This window comes from Equus asinus, chromosome 4, assembly GCF_041296235.1.
Source record: "Equus asinus isolate D_3611 breed Donkey chromosome 4, EquAss-T2T_v2, whole genome shotgun sequence".
Taxonomy (NCBI): domain Eukaryota; kingdom Metazoa; phylum Chordata; class Mammalia; order Perissodactyla; family Equidae; genus Equus; species Equus asinus.
In genome coordinates, this window is record NC_091793.1 from 60324980 (window position 1) to 60342772 (window position 17793).

The 17793-nt window shown below is 53.2% G+C and overlaps 1 long non-coding RNA gene across 1 annotated transcript in view; it reads right to left on the reverse strand.

Annotated features, from left to right (window-relative positions):
- Positions 1-9390: 9390 nt before the first annotated feature.
- LOC123285067 (uncharacterized) overlaps positions 9391-17793 on the reverse strand; it is a 73790-nt gene continuing 65387 nt past the window's right edge. The window contains exon 4 of the long non-coding RNA XR_011502725.1: positions 9391-16963. This is a non-coding gene — a long non-coding RNA (uncharacterized lncRNA). The remainder of the gene's footprint in view (positions 16964-17793) is intronic.

Sequence of the window (17793 nt, forward strand, 5' to 3'; positions counted from 1 at the left end):
GTGTAGCGCGTGCATCTTGTATTTGCCATTGCTGTTCCAGTGGGAAAAGCTCTAATGCACAGGCACCCCCAAGATGAAATTATCTGATAAGGCTCACCTGGCACCAAGTGAACGTGCTTGATCCACATGGTGACACGAGCCGCTATCTGCTGACCGGCTCGAGTGCCAGGCACTGTACTGCACCCTTAAATACACGTTCCTCATTTAATCCTCGTGACATTAAAGAGACAATCATGCCCTTCTTTTACAACTGAGGACACTGAAATTTAGGCAGTTGTGTAAATTCACCCAAGAATTAAGGCGAGGCAGAGGTGAGATTGGACCCCAGATCTGACCGGCGCTTTCCCCTTTTGCCTGGGAGTGTCCCTCTCAGTCCCCACGGCAGCCGCCCCAGCCCCTGCTTATGCTCCCGCTTCTAACTGAGTGACTCCTGGGTTAGGGTCAGGATCCAGAACGATCCCTCTGGAACCAGGTCTCCCATGTCACTCTCACTCAGCAGACACGCCGCCGCCCCTCATCGCTGTCCCAGCTCCCCGTGCTGCTCCAGACGTGCTGACTCAGCGGGTCTTGCAGGGAACCGACACATTTGTTGTTCTGAAAGTTCCCAGGGAATTCTGATTTCCTGCCCGTTCTAGAAAGCCCAGGCCTTGGGTCCAGGTGGCGTCCAAAGTCCACTGGTCCAGCTGCCACCTGCCCCTGCGGCCTCATGGCTCTGCCCTTCCAGCCCAGAACTCAGGCCCAAATGACCTTGACAGCTTCCCCCTCCTGGAACCCCAGGCTCTTTGCGGGACTCACCACCCTGCTCTGTGCTCTCAAAGCCCCATGCCGTTCTTCCTGCAGCAGTTTCTAGATTGTACCCCCAAGCTCGCTGCCAGCTCCTGGGACAGGCGTCATGGCCTGCTGGTCCCACTGTCCCTGGCACCAAGCACAGCATCTTCCACAGAGATAAAAATATAGGAGACACAGAACTTACCACCACATGGCCTCTGCAGTCCACACCTCCAAGATGTGCAGGCTTTTCAAAGCTGCCCGAGAGAGAACTCCCACTTCCCTTCCCCAGTAAAGCTCACCTGAATGGGGAAATGGAGAGCTCATGAGCGTGGTCTGGCCCTGAGATAAGCGTGGGCTTGAATTCCTAGCTTTGCCATTCACTCGCTGTGTGTCCTTGGGCAAACTTCTGTCCCTCTCTGAGCCTTATCTCAGAAATGGAGATAATGTGCTCTACCACACAGGACGGTGGTGAGAATTAGAGGCAGTAGCCTATGTAAAGCACCAGGCATGCAGGGGGCTTTGTGTGAATGGAAGATTGTTCACAAGCTGTGTCTCTGCCCCCGAAACTGTCCTAATTTCCTCCCCATCTCTCCCTTCCCCTAGCTGAGGCCTTCTTTATCCAGCAATTGGCCACAGGGGCTCTGTGCATGAGATAGGGCAGGCACAACCGGCCCATGCCCGGGGGAGAGGGACACAGAGGTGCCATCACCGGCTCCCCCCATTCTGGTGTGGCAGCCCAAGCACAGCGAGGCCCCGTTTCACCCGACTCGGTGCCCCGTGCTGTACCATCCACCAGGGCGTTTTCAAGTCCAACAAGGACTCAATTTGAGCCTTACAAACAAGAGGCTTCCTTGGTAAACCCCAGAAAACAAAGAAAGAAACAGAGAGAAGAGAGGCGTTTTCTCTCCCAGAACGTCTTGCACGGCCACATCCTGGCATGAAAGGTTGCCACCTCACAGGGGCTCCAGAGCTTTCACACGTGGCGGGGTGTGGACCAGCCTCGAGCTTCCCGACCCCGTCGGGCTGTTGGACGTGGTGCAGCAGTGGGTTTGAGTGACGCACCGCTGCACTTCTTCCCCAGGACAGTACAGGAGCCGTCATGGGCACTGCAAGCAGTGGGCGCTCCAGCCAGGCGCCCCTGTTCAGCGGGGAGCACGGGCCTGTGGTCCCGGGGCCCAGGGCTCCTCTCGGCTCCGACACGGACCCGGGTCCCCAGGGAGCTCCTCTCTGTGCACAGCCTCTGTCCCCAGTCTGCGGAGGAGCCTGCCAGCCCCTGCCGGCTTTGCAGGTGACCTGCTCGCTCAGCGGGCATGAGGAGCAGCTTCGCCTGTGCCAAAGATGCTGTCCTTTACCAGACGCCACTCCATTCGGCCCCCTGAACTTCTCACCTGGGCCTGCTTCTGTGATCCTCTCAGCCTTGCCCAGTTTTACCAAGAATCCTGCTGTCCGTTTAGCCAGGACTCCCCACCATGATGGGGATGTCTGGTGGGGTTCCTCCCTGGCCACCCCCCAGGGGAGGCCTGATCACCTGGCCTGTCTCCAGAAGAATCCTGTCCGGTAGGTTTCGTCAGAACCTCCCTTACCTCTGAGGCATTTCCCATCCACTGACCCCAGCTGCTCCTCAACCGTAAATCGGCACTCGCCCAGGCTGCACTCAGAGCAGAGCCCAAAGTCTCTGCCGCTGTAAGACCCCACTGTCATGGTCCCCACACATCGCCTGGGTCCCCCTGTGATAAAGTCTGCCTCCCAGCCTTCAGCAAGTGTCAGGAATAGGTTTTTTCTGTAACATCTGCACAAGGCAGAGGGGACACGGCCGTGGGTCAGGGTCCCTGCACTAGGGCCTCTGGGTCACAGAGAAACTGAGACTCCGACCCAAACTCTCCATCAGCTGCATTATGTCCCTTCACAGAATGGCAAGGAGATGTGTGCAGGGGCCGTGGGGGAAGGGGGCAGACAGCTGGGGGCCAGCAACTGCCAAATCCAGAGCCAGCACGCACTGGCCCTCTGACCCCTGATGTTAAAGCTGTGATGGTAGCAGTTACCCCACAGGACTTTGGGGACGACTCCCTCAGAGCCCACACAATCACCACACCTGCCGAGTGAGCCAGGCCCTGGCCAGGCACTCCAGACGCAGCGCACCGTGTGAACACCTGCACAGACCACCCTGGAGAGAGGCCGTCGTTATGAGGCCCTGAGAGGTCGGTGACCTGCCCAAGGCCCTCAGCCAGGCCCTGCAGAGCTGGCATTCAAGCAGTTGTCAGAAATGCCACGCAGGGGCTGAGACGCTGCACAAAAGGACAAAGGAGTGTCCTGCTCCAAGACCCTACCGTCCTAATTCCGAATTGTGAAGCTGCGTTCCAGGGGCCCTGGTGTGAGCCGCCAGGCCTGGCTCGTGAACTGCATCACCCTGTACTCCAGAACCGATGTGCAGATTTTGTTTATTTCGTTATTTACTAGATTATTTGCAAAGCATAGCAATAGAGTGCTTTGAGTCGCCTTAAACCCACCATGACGAGGCCTCCTTCCTGGGCTGTCCCTGCCTGGGCCACGGCCTTCCCTTCTTGTCGAATTACCATAGCTGACCTGTACTTGCCCGGCCATCTGGAAAGGCTGCCATAGCTGTAGGTTTTGAAGAAGTTGCTACTTTCCCATTAAAATCAAAATTCTAACTAAGTAGGAAGCAAAATGTATTAACATCTGTAATAAGTTACCATAAACTTGGTGGCTGAAAAAACATGAATCTATCATCATCCAGTTCTGGAGGCCGGAAGTCTGAAATGAGTCTCACCAGGCTGAAGTCAAGGTGTCAGTTAAACCACGCTCCTCTCCGGAGGCTCTGGGGCAGAAGCTGTTTCTCGCCCTTTCCGCATCTAGAGTCTTCCCACGCTCCGCACATTGCGTCATCTGACTCTCGCCTTGCGCCTCCTCGCCTACTTGTGAGGACCTTGGTGACTCTTCTGGGCCCACAGACGATCCGGGATCATCTCCCTGTCTCAAGGTCAGCTGATCAGCAGCCTTCCTCCATCTGCAGCCTTCGTTCCTCTGCCACGTAGTATAACACGCTCCTGGCTCTAGAGATGAGCATGCACCCATCTCGGGGCCGTTTTCCAGCCTTCTACAGAAACAGGCAAGAACACCTGCTCTGGGAACACCGACTCTGGTTCAGTCGTCTCACAAACCCAAACACTCCCTCCCCAGCATTCCCAGTGAGTACGCATGAAACCTCCGCTTGCACACATCTGAAGATGGCAAACCCACTACCAAAGGCAGCTCCACAGCCCTCTGGGTGCTCCTGAGCCGGAGCCCATCTCCTGCAGCCAGATCCCAGCACTGCACTTGGGAAGGACGCACGTGCACTGCAGGGGCCACCTCTCCAGCTCCTCTCTGCAGCTGCACATGGGACAGCGTGACCTCCCCACCTCCGGCTGCTCCAGACATCCCTCCAGCATGACATCTGCGGGCAACATCCCCTCTTGAATGTGTAGCCCGAGGAAGCAGATGCCACTGAGCTCCTACTGTGCGCCTACACTGTGCCCACATCCATCAGAGCCTATGAGGTTGGTGCTGTCGCTCACCTCCTCAGGGAGACAGACATGGAGAGGTGGGCCCGCTCACACACAATCACTCGGCCAAGTGACCGAGCCAGGGCTGCATCTAGACTCGTTGGGCACAGGGCCTGCTCCCTCTGCCCCATTGCCCTGTCTCTAGCCTGTGCTTGCGGCTAGAAGGAGCTCTGGACGAGGAGCCTGCGCACCTGGGTTTCATCCCCAGTGAACTAATTTGTAGCCATGTGACTCGAATTCCAAGCTTCTTTACTATGGCGGGGGCTGCCGATAACTCAGCGGGAGTGCGAGGATCCTAGACCAGCAGTGTGAGAGCCGGGACCTTGAGGGGCCACAGGAGGAGGACGGTCTTCCTGGCTCTGGTTGTGCTGCATCTTGAGTGCCATTTGCGTGAGTTCCGTGGCAGCTGCATCTTCCCCTGGCCTCTGCTGAGCTGGTTTTCTCCGAAAACTCCAAAGCCGCGAAGCTCGTGCTCACCATCCAGCACTTGGGAGGGCCAGAAGCATGCCTGGTTGCCTCAGGGAAGAAGTCAGGGTCCGGGGACCCAGGCCAACCAGGTCTCCAACACTTCTGGTCCTTTAATGTCTATTTCCATCCAGCAAACTGGACTTGTGCCCATCACTGTGGAGGCACCAGAAACCTTGAGATGATGGAGGCCAGTCCCTCCTCCAAGGATAGAGACAGATGTGTGGACGGCCTATTCCAAAGAGTGCTTGCTCACAATGGCGGAGCACTGAGGGGAACAGAGGGGACAGCCACTTCACCTTGCCGGCCAGGCCCAGCAACATGCAGAGAAGAAAAACTACGTGGATCCTGGAGGGATAAGAAGGAGTGTCCCACCTGACAGAGCGGGGCAGACATGCACACCGGGCAGGAGCTGCGTCTGCAGGGGAGGAAGGAGTGTCCCACCTGGCAGAGCGGGGCAGACGTGCACACCAGACAGGAGCTGCCTCTGCAGGGGAGGTCCGCGTGTCTGAGAGCCAAGCTGGGAAGCTACGAGAGACTGCAGTGAGAAGGAAAAGGGGGCAGGGGCTCGAGAAAGAGATTTTTGCCTTTGAGGAAGAGGCCTTTCCGCTGAGAATCCTTCTGCTAGGGTCATCATGTGGAAGAGTTTCGTCTGGCTAATATTTATTCCTGCAGACGCTGGATTTATCACAAATCTCAGAAAATACAGAATACCACAAAACCTTTGTCTTTATAATAAACTCACCTAAAATCAATCTCAAAACAGGATTTCCCTTTGTCCCAAACCCAGTAAATCACTTCAGTCAACAGCCAGCGCACCCCTTCTCCATGGGATCCTTAGAAGCCTCCCCCAGTTCGGGCTGAGCCCACGATGAGCTGAGGCGTCGTGTGGCTGTTGTTCCCTCTCTCTGACCTGCTGCATCGTTGGGACTGAGTCTGGGGGCAATGCCGTGACTCCATCCGGGGTGGGGAGGAGCTGGGCGAATGCAGGGAAGACCTTGGGTGGCTCTGCATCTCCTTCCCATCTAACCGTTGTGGGGAAGGCCTCGTCAAAGCCTTTCAAAAGAGAACTTTGAAAAACAAAAGAGATACACAGGGTGGGCTGGCCCCGTGGCCAAGTGGTTAAGTTCACACGCTCCTCTGCAGGCGGCCCAGTGTTTCGTTGGTTCGAATCCTGGGCACGGACATGGCACTGCTCATCGAACCACGCTGAGGCAGCGTCCCACATGCCACAACTAGAACGACCCACAACGAAGAATATACAACTATGTACTGGGGGGCTTTGGGGAGAAAAAGGAAAAAAATAAAATCTTTAAAAAAAAAATAAAAAGAGGTACACAAGAACCGGAAGAGTGTTCCCTTCGTCACCCCTCCCCAGACAAGGAACCAGAACTGGGTCTCCTGTCCAGCATTGCGGAGAGTCTGCTTTGGGAGGGCACGGCCGTGGGAGCTGAGGGACAACTCAACAGGATTACTACAAACTAGCAGTCAACAATTGGAAATTAAAATATGTATATTTTTTAAAATACTACTTATAGCATTAAAAAATGACAAATACTTAAGAATAGATCTAACAAAATATGTGCAAATTTTGTACGCTGGAAATCCCCAAACGTTGATGAGAGAAATTAAAGAAGACCTAAAGCCACGGAGAAATGGAACATTATGGATTGGCAGACTCAACACTCTTCAGAGGGCAGCTCTCCCCACATCGATCTCCATTCACTGCTAACCTCTACAGACTTTAGTGTGGAAATTAACGAGCTGATTCTAAAATTTATATTGAAAAGCAAAAGATCTTAGAAAAGCCAAAACAATTTTGAGAAAAAAAGAAAGAAGAAAGTTGGAGGCATCTCACACCTGACCTGACCACTGTAAAGCTGCAGTAATCGAGGCATGATGACAGACACAGAGAGCCATGGAACAGAACTGAGCACTCAGAGACAGACCCACATGCATACAGTCACCTGATTTTCAACCCACATGCCAAGCAATTCAACTTGAGAAGGGAAAGCATAGCCTTTTCAACAAATAGTGCTGGAACAATTGGACATCCTCTTTTATTTATTTTTTTTTTTTTTGGTGAGGAAGATTGGCCTGAGCTAACATCTGTTGCAAATCTTCCTCTTTTTTCTTGAGGAAGATTGCCACTGGGCTAACATCTGTGCCCATCTTCCTCTATGCTGTGGGATGCCACCACAGCATGGCTTGACGAGTGGTGCTAGGTCCGTACCTGGGATCTGAGCCTGCAAACCCTGGGCCACCAAAGCAGACCATGCAAACTTAACTGCTATGCCACTAGGCCAGCCCCTAGACATCCTTATTTCTAAAATTCATCATGACTCTTGCACTACCTAAAAAAAAAAAAAACTGAAATGGAAAATAAACCAAAAACCAAAATTCGTAAAAAGAAACGTTGGGGAAAAAGTATCTGTGTCCCTGGTAGGCAAAAATGTTTTAAACAGGACCTAAAAATCACAGACTGCAAATGAAAATAATTGTAAATTAGATTTCCTCAAAACTAAAATCTGGTTTTGAAAGCTGTTTTAAAAATGAAAAGTCAGGCCATAGACTGGGAGAAAACATTTTCAAAACACAGCTGATAAAGGACCTTCCAGAATACATAAATACTTATAACCCCATAATAAGAAGATCAAAAACTCAATTTTAAAAATAGGCAAAATTGGGGCCTGCCCTGTGGCCAAGTGGTTAAGGCTCCTCACACTCAGCTTCGCTGCCCGGGTCCAGGTTTGGCTCCTGGGTGTGGACCTGCTCCACTCATCAGCCATGCTGTGGCAGTGTCCCACACACAAAGTAGAGGAAGACTGGCACAGATGTTAGCTCAGGGCCAATCTTCCTCAAGCAAAAAAAAAAATAGGTAGGCAAAATGTTTGAACAGATACTTCACCCAAAAAGACTCATGAATAGCAAACAAGCACACGAAAAAGCGTGATGTGGCTACACATTAGGGAAATGTATTAGTTTGCTAGGCTGCCATCACAAATGACGCAAACTGGATGGCTTGAACAACAAAAATTTATTTTCTCACAGTTCTGGAGGCTGGAAGTCCAAGATCAAGGTGCCAGTGGGGCTGGTTTCTCCTGAGGGCCCCCTCCTTGGCTTGCAGGCACCTCCTTCTCACTGTGCCCTCACACGGCCTCTCCGCTGTGCGTGCACATCCCTGACATCTCTCTGTGTCCAGATCTCCTCCTCTCATAAGGACAGCGCTCACACTGGATTAGGCCCACGCTGCAGCCTCCTCTTAACTTACTCAGCTCTTCAAAGGCCCCATCGCCAAAAACAGTCTCCTTCTGACATGCTGGGGGTTAGGACTTCAACATACAGATTGGCGGGGCAGGACGCAATTCAATCCATTACAAGAAATGAAGTTAAAACTACAATGAAATACCACTACGCCCCGCTAGAATGGCTAAAATTGCAGAGATCGACCAAAACAAATACTAGCAAGAATGTGGAGCAACTGGAGCTCTCATCCACTGCTGGTGGGGATGCCAAATGGCCTAGCCACTTTGGAAAAGAGTTTGTCAGCTACTCATAGAGTTAAACATACACTTGCCATCGAACCCAGCAATGCCACTCCCGTGCATTTACTCAAAAGAAAGGAAAACATATCCACACGAAGGTCAGCTTTACTCATCCCAGCCCAAAAGTGAAAGCAACCCAATGTCCGTCGACTAATGAAACGATAAACGTTTACAACACAGGCGAACACTGGAACACTACTCAGGAACACAAAGATATGAACCGTTCATGCATGCAGTGATGTGGGTGACTCCCAAATGTTATTATAAACGAAAGGACTCAGCACAAAATGATAATGCTGTAAGTTTACATTCATATGACATTCTGGAAAAGGCAAAATATAGGGAAAGAAACCAGATCCATGCTTGCCAGGGGCAGGGATGGGAGGAAGGCGTTGACTGAAAGGCTTATAAGGGCACATTTTGGGGTGATAGAAGCGTTCTCTATCTTGGTCGAGGCGGTGGTTACACGACTGTGTAGGTTTGTCAAAGCTCAGTGAAGTGTCTACCTTAAAGGGATGAATTTTACTGTATGGAAATTATACCTCAAACTCTGACTTCTAAAACTAAGCAAGTTGAAATAGGATACACTTGGTATGTTGCCATTAGCACAAATAATAATAACAATACTACAAATTAAATGAGCCAAATGTCCAACCAAAGAGGTTAGAGAAATAACAGCAAAATATACCCAAAGAGGAAAAAAGGAAATAACAGCAGTAAATGCAGAAATTAGTGCAAAAGAAAACAAATATAAAAGAGTATTTTTAAAAAACCGAAAGTTGTTTCATTGAAAGAGCTAATAAAACAGACAGGCAAGATATGATGAGCATAATCAAGAAGAAAAAAAGACACAAAATATAGTATCAGGATTGATAATGGGACATAACTACAGATACGGCAGAAATCTAAAAGTAGTGGAACAAATGAACAATTTACCAATTCCTAGAAAAATAAAACTTGCCAAATAGACTCAAAAAGAATAAAAAGCCTAGAGAACACCTGTATCACTGAAAAAAATTAAAACACCAGTTTAAAATCTTTTCATAGGAAAAAAAGAGCAGGCCCAGAAGGTCGGAAAGAAGGCCCTGCGTGGACAGGCAGCAGCACCTTGGGGAGGGTCTCCACGGGCTGGGTACGGGCTGGTGTGGGAGCGGCTTGGGCCGGGCCGGCCTGTGCCCGCTGGCCCCACAGGCCCCAGGGAGGGTTCCGGCCTTGTCTCTGGGAACGACAAGACCACGGATGGTTTTAAGCCTGGGGATGACGTGCTCAGACTTGCGCTTTCAAATGATGGCTCCAGTGACCAGAAGAGACGGGCTGGGACAGACAAGGCCAAGGAGAAGGGGGAAGCCAATCAGGAGACTGCTGCAGACCTGGCCAGAGATGGCAAGGCCAGGCCTGGGGAGGTGGCAATGCAGTGGACAGAGGGGCTAAGGCCCCTTCCCTTTCCTGAAGTGACCACCAGCAGTGATACCGACGCATGAGAGCTCATGCCACATGGCGGTCTCCAGATGGTCACTGTTAGAAATGGCACCGACGAGGAGCAGGAGCCGGGGCTCGTCTTCCGCTCTGAGGATGAGGCCAGTGAATCAGCTAGTTGTTCACCTGGAGAGAACGGTTACAAAGGGCCGAACAGAGGGTCCAAAAGCAGGTGAAATAGGAGGAGGAGTGGGCATGGCAATGGAAAACAAGGGCACTGGACCCCCCAGGAATGTCTCCCAACAGAGGCACAAGGCACCAAAGAGGTGTCCCCCGCCCAGAGTGGGCCCACAGTGTCTGCACCTGCCGTGGCTGGCGCAGCGATGCAGGGAGAGGTCTGTGTCCTCCAAAGGGGCAGGTCCAGGTTTAACCCACCCCCGTACTTAACACAGGGCTCGGAAGAGAAGAGACTCAGCGAGAAAGCGATCTACTTTCCTCTACGGCTGCTCTGTGCCAGGCACGTGCGACCGCTAAGGCATCCCTCTAATGTTTATTTTGGCGCCCAATCCCTAAAATGACGCTATGAGACAGATTCCCCCATTTCCTGCGTGAGGAAAATGAAAGCTCAGAGAGGTTCAGTGACTTCCAAGGGTCCTAAGTGCTGAAGAGAGGAACCGGAAGTCTAAGTCAAGCGCAAAGCTCTTTCCAAAATATGACACAGAGCATCAGCCAGGGGCCTCCGGAGGAGCAGCACCAGGACGAGGTACATGGAGAGGGAGAGAGATTTACTGTAAGAAATCGGCTCACGGGGGCATAGAGGCTGAGTTCAAAATCTGCAGAGTGGGAACTGCTACAGAACCAGGGAGAGCCAAGGCCTCAGCTCCACGGCTGTTGGGCAGGCAGAATGCCCTCTTGCTGAGGAGAGGAACAGCCTTTCGTTCTCTTCAGGCCTTCAACTGATTGCACAAGACCCACCCACATCATGGAGAGCCATCTGCCTTAATCTCATCCAGAAACACCCAGAAAAATGTTTGACCAAATACGTGGGTGCCACGCCCCGCAAGCTGACATGTAATCATCAACGACCTCTCATAAACATTTTTAAATGAATACAGGAAGCATTGTTTATTTGGAAAAAGTTTATATAATTTGAAAGGTTGCATTATTTCTCAAATAATAGCCAAATTTTTTTGTCTTACACTTTTTTCCATGAAAACTTCACTTATTCAGGTTCCAAAAAACTTAAAAATTAAATAATAGTTCAGCAAACCCTGGACCGCAGCCTCCCATTTCTCAGTCCGGGAAGAGAGTCCCTGCTTGGGGGAAATAAGACAGCTGCCAAGCCCTTTGGCAGATCAACAGAGAACTCGCTGATTCCAGACTGTTCGCACGGTGTTCCAGTGAGGCCTCAGGACGTGGACACCTGCAGCTTTCCCGCCCTGCCCGTGACCCCTTGGAGACAGGGTGCAGCTCTCCACGGGCTGGAGTGCTTGCTCTGAACATCCCAGAAAGCGCTGCACAGGAAAGGAGCCTGACTCCGCTGCTGGGGACCCCTGTGAGCACGGCTGGGTCCCTGTGGGTGCTCGCAGACGCCACTAAAGAAAGGGCATGGATTCTAGAAGGAAAGGGAGCTGCGTCTGTCCGTGACAGTGACCGTGACAAAGGGAACTGCAGGGGAGCGAAATGCAACTGGGAGGTTGAGCAAAGTCTTAATCGGTTCAGACTGAAGGCACGGAGCTGTGAAGGGAGAGCAGAGGGACTGGCAACCGTCAGGAGGAGTTGGCAGTGCATGGGAGGGAGGACAGCCGCTGCCAGCAAGCGGAAGGCCTATCATTAGCATAATTATTACTATTTATTAAACATTTAGGAAGTGCTAGCCATGTGCTAGCTATTGTCACAATCCAAACCATGGGATTAGACCCAAGCCTCTGGAAAAGTCCCCCTATCTAACTGGTTGGATGCAAAGGGGAAGGAGCTTTGTCACAGAAGCATTCCAGGTGAGGGAAGGGCTGTACAGAGGCAGGCGCAGCCCCGCCTCCCCAGGGTGAGAGGGGAGGTGAGTCACATGGGGCTGCTTCCTTCTCAGCTTTGGCCAAGGTCCCCACCTTGCCATGGCCACACACACCAGAACATTTTGTAATTCTTGTCATCAGGCAGCTCACAGGCTGATCTTCCACTCGGCAGCTGGGCCAGACCCAGCAAACGGCAAAGTTTCCGCCAATGTCCAGCGGTCCAGGCACCATTCTATTTGGCCCCCGGCGGGGGCTGGGGTTCAGGAAACCAGGAAGAGGACAGACAATCCCTCCCTGCAGGGCCTCACTCATGGGGAAGTCCCCAGCGTGCCGGGGCGAGTCTCTGCTTGGTCCAGAAGCAAAGTGGGCAGGTGCTTCCCCAGGCAGGCCCTCCAAGGGGTGTGCTGAGACGCTGGCCTCACTCTCTCCACCGTCCCGCACTCCTCCACTCAGGCAAGCACTGACAGCCCCCAGTGGGATCTAACAGTCGTCCCCACCCTCCCCCCAACACACACCAAGAGCAGACTGATTTCTAATGGCTTAACACAGACAAAACTTGGAAATCTGTAGCTTTAAGGTGACAGTTTGTTTCCAGAATTCAGCCTTAAAACACAGACTGAGATATGGTGCATTAAGTCTGAAGCAAATTCACACTGGCCTCCATTAAACTGTACAAAGTTAAGAAATAGATTGGATTCCGGGGGCATATATTCTGCGAACCCGAATTACACACCAGGCGTCTGTCATGCCGTCGTGGGCGTCACTCACTCAGGGCTGTGAAGGTGAACGCATCGGTTGGAATGATACCCTCAGAGTCCTGGATTCAGCACAGTCCCTCTGGGGCAGGAAGGGGGTCTCGCAGGCAGCACAGGTGAGAGGAGCGGGCCCCCTCTGTGCTGTCTCTGCAGGACAGCACGCACTCAGGGCTCAGTCGTGGGGAGCTGAGCTGCAAACAGGCCCCGTCACAGTAAATCATGTTGTTTAAGGAACCGAGCAAGTCCCCGGACGAGACACTGAAGTTGCTCACGTATTCGCTGAACGAGCAGAGGTGAGCGTCTTCCCACAGAAAAGGGCAAGTGCTCAGAAGCCAAAGAGCAGGAGGGGTACGCTCCTCTCAGCCTTCCAGCCACACTCAGAGACATTCACTTGCTTGGTCTTGAAGTCCGTTTTCCCAACACACACGGATCTTCCAGCACCCACACAACAGCCACCGCAGACCATATGTTCAGAATGTCAGAGCTGGCAGGCACCAGAGTCCAGCCCTCTAATCTTTCAGACTGATGCACTGCGACGTCACCATAGGGCTGTGGGTCCTCAGCCTCCTCTCACGGAAAGTCACACCACGTGCCGCCTCCCCGCATCCCTGTTTCTCCATGGAATCCACTGGCTGGATGGCCAGGGCAGCTTCGCAAAAGGAGAGCAGTGGTCCTCAGGAAGACATTCTTTTTACTCAGGAGTAACAGAATTGCCACCACCTCTTCTCCCTCCCGCCCCTCCCTCCTCCTCTCCCTCCTGGTCTTCCTTCTTGTTGGGAGCTCAGCAAGAGTCATCAGGGCTGGCCCCCCTGTCATCAGACCTGTGAGACGCTTACCCAGAGAGCTCAGCCGCTGCTTCCAAGTTACACAGCTCATTATAGGCACCCAGTGAATGCACAGCTCCAACACAAACACCTGTGCACACATGTACACACACACACACACACACACACACAGACTCTCTCCCAGCAGCACTTGGCAGATCCCGAAGGTAAAATGGGAGCCACTCGTGTCCTCATGTCTTATTGCTTGTAACTTATTTTAAAACGCTTGAGAAGAGATGGCACGATTTAGACATTGCCACAAGTCAACCTCACTCTACACCCTCCTGGGGCTTAGGCAGCATTGGAAGGACCCTAATCAGGGGTCTACACCTCAGAGACGGTTACAGCAAGTCCTCCAGATATCACTCAGTTTACACCACAGGATTCTTAGTTAGCAAAGCGGGTGTTAGAAGTAGACCCTTACTGGGGAGATGAAAGTTTAAGAAATGGAATTGGCCACAAAAAATGCACAGGTCACACCACCTCTGCACATAGAGGGTGTGAAAGGCCAGTGGATGAGGGAGGAACTGCAGGAGTGACCAGCAGGCAGAGGACGATGACCAGGCAGCAGGAGGCCAGGCTTTCCGGAACAGCGATGGGGCAAAGGGGACTCTCCAAGATCACAGCAGCTCCCCCGGCCCTCGCATCTGGGGCAGCAGCCCGCAGCCAGCAGAGCTGGACCCAGACTCCTGGAGAGGGCCTGGCCCTGGGTTGCAGGCTCTGAAGCTTCATTAGAGAAGTGCCAGCCCCTCACTTGGCAGGGTCAGGGGCGGCCATGGTGTGTGCACAGTAGGTGGACACAAGCCCTTGACCTGAGAGTGCTCTGCCACCCCTTCCCGGGCACGACTGGGGGCTGGAGGCCACACTCCATGGTGCAGCTATGTGGGGAGGGGCTATTGTCATCCTGAAATGCTCCTTTGGGGCATGTCTCCACATTTGCCTGGGAGCTTAGGTCTCCGATGTCTTATTTCCATGGATGAGTGAGGTGTCTGCAAGAGCAGCTTGTGTCCCGGCTGCAGGTCCGGGCCAGAGCCAGGAGACACACTCCTTAGTCAGAAGCGCATCACTGGCATCGACCTGCTCCTTCCCTTTCCTTCCCTCCATGTAATTAGGAAGGCTTCCTCTGTCCCAGGTGCTCCACGGAGCAGCCTCAAACCTGAACATGCAAGGAAGGTGCCTGAGGACCTGGCCATAAGGCCCAAGTACCAGGAAATGACAAGTCAAAGACGGGGCTGTTTGCCCAGGACAAGACCAAGCCCCCCAGTGACAGGAGCCCCTTTTGGGATGCACTCCTTTTTCTCCTGTACAAAGAAACCAGAGGACCACCTCAGGGCTCCTCTGGGCCCCGGCTCTTCATCACCAAAACGCACAGGCACCATAAAGGAGGTCTTCTCTGAAATGCATCGGTCCTTCTCTGCTTTTGTCCCAACCAGTCCTGGGCACCCAGCTCTTCTGTCAGGGTGCTCCTTACAGGGAACCTTAGGAGTAAAAACAAACCACCATTGTAAAAGTTACCAGCCCCTTCTGCATTTGGAGAGCAGCCTGGAATTAAGCTCCAGATGCAATGGCCCCTTTGTTCTGGGTGAAGCCCTGGGTGGCTCTTTTAGTGATGCAAATACGAAGCCGAGACCCTGGGAGACTGGCTCCGAATGCGGATGCTTCTGACCCCACAGCTCAGGAACCTGAGCGGGGTATAGAGTTAGAGAATTCTGCGAGTGTGTATGCGCCTGTTGGGGGGAGGGGGGCGGCCTGTAGGGGGGGAGGATGCGGTCCTGGGAACCTCTCAGCACCACGCACAGTGTGTTCCCACTTGTGAAGAAGTGAGGGCCAAGACAAAGACCCAGGAGCTCTGGAGCCTGCGACTGCTTCCTGAGGGTCTGAGCCCAGCTCAGCCTGTGGGAGGGGGCTCTCGCCAGGGAGAAGATGAGCGCCTCCCTGACTCTCCTCCTCGGTCTGGGAAGGAGCTGGGGCCAGGGGCGAGGATTTGCAGAGTTGAGCCTGAGGGAAGACCTGCCCCACTCTCCGAGAAAGGTCGGTTTGCTCTGGACCCAGTGTGCAGAGACCCCAGAGGGAGGGCAAAGGGCCCTGCCTTCCAGAGGGGAGGTCAGGCCTCAGCTGGGGGCCCCAGGAGGTGAGATAAGACAAGCCAAAGACAAGAGACAAGGCTGGATTTCAGCCGCTGCTTGGCCAGCCCCCTGTGCAGTGAACAACCTGCTTGCCAGGACAGGACAGCTCTGATGGAGAGGACATGGGGACATGGAGTGAAGAAGCCCCTTTGGAGTCAAACCATGAGAGCCTTCGAAAGCCAGGGCCTCAGTCTCCTCTTCACTGAAATTTCCAGCGGAAAAGGAAAGGCAGAAAATGCAGACAGAGCAATTCTAACATTTTCCTCCACAAAACCATTTGTCTCCATTGTAGTTTCCCTGGCGATTGAGTCCTGCCCCGATTAATTAGCTCTTCTGCAGTAAGCCAACCAGTTCCTAGCAATGAACAAAGAAAGCGTGTGTGTGCATGCGTGCGTGTGTGTGTGTGCGTGTCGCCTTCCTCCCTCGCAGGACAGGGCAGGGGCTGTGGAGGGGCCAGCGCAGGGACAGCAGGAGCCGGTGACTGGCTGAGAGCAGGCACAGCACAGAGCAGGGACTTGTCTAAGCCTCATTCAGAGGCAGGGAGTGAAGACCCGAGGAGAAGAAAGAGACAAAGAAGAGATTTCCCACTTGGGCATGCGAGCACACAGTCCCACAGTGATTAATGACTCCATCAGACCACGGAGGCGTCTCAGGTTTCTGTGCAAATGAAGAGAAAAATTTGAAAATGTGGCTGAAACCCAAGCCCCAAATGTCAGTGTAATCGGAGGCACATCAGCTCAGGGCAGGAGGAAACCCTCCCTGGGGGCCAGCCGTGCGAGGCTGGACTGCGGGCAGCAGAAAGGGCTCCCCACCCGGAGGGCGGGCGCAGCTGCAGCAGGGCAGGCTCTGGGACATGTGCTGGGCACCTTCCACACTGAGCTGGGTGCCCACCAGGGTGCTGCGAGTGGGCCCTCAGGGGACCTTCACCAGGGCGTCTAAGGATGGGATCCAGGGGAGCACTGACGTGGGAGGGAAAACACCGCACGAGTGCCTTATCTCCCCTGACCTCTAGCTGGAAGCACCACTTCTTCCAGGACGAAGAGGAGCAACAAACCACGGCAGGAGGAGCAGCACCGCGACTGTCACCTGAAGAAGCCACAGGAAGTCTCCCCGCACAGCACGGGAGCTGCAGCGTCTCCAGTAGCCTTCACCTAACAGGACCGGAAAGTGCCAGGGTCATCAGAACGGTGCTAGACCCTGCTGTACAACGTGTTAACGAAGACACGCCTATGCTGCCGGAACGCAAATGTGCCTGGGAAACGTTTTGATAACAGTGTTTCCATCTAACTGGCTTCCTTTATGGCCTACAGGTTTTACTTGATGCATTTAAACCATGATTTTGAGATGAAGACCATGGGCTTCACCAAACTGCCAAAGGTACCGAGGACAGCACAAGTAGCTGCCAGCCGGTCCACCTCTCTATGCAGCGCTTCCTCGCTCCTCGTGCCGTGTTTCAAGCAAGATGTGGGCCGATGAGGCAGCCGACCTGTGGCAAGCAGACACAGATTCCTCCTTTGCACCCCGAGGCAGCCCAGGGCACACAGCAGCCTCCAAGCCCAGGACTCCACCTGCCAGCCCCACCTCTCCCAGCCCTGAGAACGTCACCCTCCGGCCTCTCAGGGTCAGCCCTGGGGCCCAGGAACCACAGGGCCGGATCCCTTCCCAGAGCCAAGGGAGAAAGGATGGGCAGGTGCCCTCGGGGACTGAGGATGCAGAGAAGGATTCTGAGGCTCACGGTCAGAGAACACCTGCTCAAGATCAGCTCAGACCTTCTCTGCCTCACTGTGTAAACGGTACTGAACATGCATGGAGGCACCAGACACAGAGAGAACGGACGACAGAGGGTGAGTGACAGACAGAGAGAGAGACACACACACACACACAGAGACATGGAGAAAGAGTAAGAGAGTGAGAGACAGAGTGAGAGAGAGACAAAGAGAGAGAGGGAGAGAGAGAGAGACAGTGAAAGAGAGAGAGAGAGAGACAGTGAGAGAGAGAGAGAGTGAGTCAGAGAGTGAGAGAGACAGTGAGAGAGAGAGAGAGACAGAGAGAGAAAGAGAGAGAGTGAGAGAGAGAGACTGAGAGAGAGTGAGATAGAAAGAGAGAGAGAGCAAGAGAGAGAGACAGTGAGAGAGAGAGTGAGAGAGACAGTGAGAGAGAGAGAGAGAAAGAGAGAGAGAGTGAGAGAGAGAGGGAGAGAGAGAGAGGGAGTGAGAGAGAGAGACAGTGAGAGAGAGTGAGATAGAAAGAGAGAGAGAGCGAGAGAGAGAGGGAGTGAGAGAGAGAGAGACAGTGAGAGAGACAGTGAGAGAGAGA